This window comes from Sorex araneus, chromosome 3 (genome assembly GCF_027595985.1).
Source record: "Sorex araneus isolate mSorAra2 chromosome 3, mSorAra2.pri, whole genome shotgun sequence".
Lineage (NCBI taxonomy): Eukaryota > Metazoa > Chordata > Mammalia > Eulipotyphla > Soricidae > Sorex > Sorex araneus.
In genome coordinates, this window is record NC_073304.1 from 174,990,461 (window position 1) to 174,993,694 (window position 3,234).

Sequence of the window (3,234 nt, forward strand, 5' to 3'; positions counted from 1 at the left end):
AACACACTCAGAGTAAAGGAAATACCAATGTACACGATTTGTACTGCAAGGAAGAAACATTAGACAGAACATGGTAATGACTTATGTCTGAATGACTGGAAAATGATCAAATGGACAGGCAGAATTTTTATGAGTCTGTTCTCCGTCTATTCGATATATAGTCCCAGCCTCTGCGCAGTGTTTCTTGAATCATGGCACATTCCCAACTGCTCTTAGAATTCTAGTTCTTATTTCCCCTTCGTTTATTTTTGATTCACTGAATCACCTTGAGATAGAGATATTACAAAGTTATTTATGGTTAGTTTTCAATCAGACAATGTTCCAACACCGATCCGTTAACCGGTAAAATTTCACACCACCAATGTTCTTTTTACAACGACTAAGACAAATTAAGATAAATTCTCCTGGGATAATGAGTAACATTCCTAATGAGAACAATTATATGTATCTAAATAAAATATCTCCTCTCTCAACTGTATACTTTTATTGAAGTTGAATTTTAATTAATTTTCTTTATACGTTTATTGTGGGGTTTGAGCAATAGCACAATGGTAGGGTGTTTGCCTTTTACGCGGCTGACCCGTGTTCAATTCCTCTACCCCTCTAAGAGAGCCCAGCAAGCTACCGAGAGTATCACACCCGCAAGACAGAGCCTGGCAAGGTACCCGTGGCATACTGGATATGCCAAAAACATTAACAATAAGTCTCACAATGAGAGGCTTTACTGGGGCCCGTTCAAACAAATTGATGAGCAATGGGATGACAGTCTATACTTTTATTGTATTAGGAATTTATCTCCCAAATTTTCATGTAACTTCTGTGGCTCTATAGTACTTTATTGAATACAATTAGATGCCTTCCTGATAAGATCAAGAATGAGATGTTAGGAAGTTTAGCCTCTCCACTTCCTTTACCATTATACTGGTGCTACAGAAAGTTGACATGTGGCTCAGGGTAGAGGATATGTCCCACATGTATGAGACCCAGACATGGATCCTTGGTACCTCATGGAAACACATGTGGGAGTGATAATAATAACTAAAAAGATTGAAATTGGGAGTATAGTATCATTTTCTGATTCAAAATGACATGACTATGTAGGAAATTTAAAATCCTTCTTGCACTAAGTGGTCACAGCAATCCTTCAAGATATAATTTTAATATACAAAAGTCAATTTATCTCACATTAAAGACTGAGTAAGTATAAGTTGAACACACAATTCTGTAAACGTAGGCCAACAAACAAAGGAAATTCTTAGCTATATAACTAATAAAAAGGTATATGATCTACATACTGAGTAATAGAGTATGAAAGAAAAAAGCAAAAGAAGTCTATGACAACGTAGAAGCAATACATGAACATGAGGAGGGAGAGCCAACATTTTTCTGGTGTCATTTCTCATGGATGAGTATTCTATAGATAGATGTCAATATACTTGTGGATCCAATGTGTCCAGAAAAATTTCAACAAGTACTTTTGTGGATATTTACAAAATATATTGGAAGTTCTGGGCAAAAGAACACGCAACCACCTAATTCTTGAAATAAAGGAGCAAAGTCAAAAATTAGGCATCCTACCACTTAGAGATGCTTAAACTACAGCAGTCAGAAACATCTTGTCTCAGACCATCTCCCTCCACTTGCATAACTGCTCCTATTCCAGGACAGGGGGCAGAGTATACCTCGCATTGGGTAGGTCCCAACAGCCTCCAGACTCGACCTGCACCTATTGAAGGCCCACACCACAGCTCATGGTGCCTCACTGCAGATCTATTCAACAAAGGACATGTTGCTCACAATTATTCTTCCTGTCACTTGGTGTGGATATGGTCTATCGTGCTGAATTCCCTTCGGAACCCAGCTTGCTCGCATGGTTGTCCTTCTTCTAGTGTTCTGCTTACTCCATTCAGGATGACACGAGTGAACAACTTGTAGACGACAGACAGCAGGCAGATTGGGCGATAGTTGCCAATGTTGTGGATGTCTCCCTTCTTGTACAACAGAACAATCCTACTGGTTTTCCACTGAGACGGAACCTTGCATTCAGACAGGTAGCATGTGAAGAGTCGATCCAGTGTATTGATGATTACTGGTGGCAGATTCTTCAGGTGTTCGGGTCCAAATCCACACCGTGACCAAACTCATTGAAGTTTCTTGAGAGTTCCAGATACCAGTCTGTGTAACGTTCATTGATTCTGTTGAGACTGAGGCGGTCATCAAAACTCTGGCCAAAGAAGGCGTTCAAACTCAGTATATCAAAATCCTCCGTGACCTGTATTGTGGATTCACCACCAGGATCTCACCATTGTACAAGAAAGTGATCATTGATGTAAAGACAGGGGTGCGCAGGGTGATATCATTTCACCGAAACTCTTCAGTGCCACCCTCGAGAAAATATTGTGATAACTGGAATGGGAAGAAATGGGAGTGAAGATAGACGGTTGGCAATTACACCACCTGCGCTTCGCTGAGGACATCATTTTCATAACACCAAATATTAGCCAAGTGGCACAAATACTGGCTGACTTCGACCACGAGTGTGGAAAAGTCGGATTGCAGCTGAATCTTAGCAAGACGATGTTCATGAAAAATGGTTTCATGAACTGGTTTCTGAAGCTCCATTTACTCACAATGAAACAAACATCTCCAAATGCAGCAGCTATGTGTACCTGGGTCAAGAAATCAACATGAGGAACGACTTGGTGCCAGAACTGCGCAGGAGAAAAAGAACAGCATGGAATGGCTTCAAGATCGTCGAAGAATTGGCTAAGAGGACAAAGAACCTCTGACTCCAGGCACATCTTTTCCATTCTACCGTTCTTCCTGCACTAACATATGCCTCAGAGACCTGGGCCCTACACAAACAGGATGAGAACGCTATTCGGGCATCCCAAAGAGGAATCGAAAGAGCTATGCTAGGAGTATCACATCTCACTCAAGTGAGAGAAGGAATCCGTAGTTCTGACCTCCGTCCATGGTCAAGAATGAGGAATTCTGTCTCCTTTGCCAAGGCATCAATAATCACATGGGCCAGTCATGTAATGCGATTCAGAGATGATCGCTGGACTAGAGCTGCTAACGACTGGATTCCACAGGACATCAGAAGACCTTGTGGTCACCCACCAACTAGATGGTCAGATTTCTTCGTAAAATCCTGAATGAACGATTGAGGCTATTCCTGTTCCTGGAGCAAACAAATATCATTGGTCTCCACTAGCACGTGATAGGGAAAAA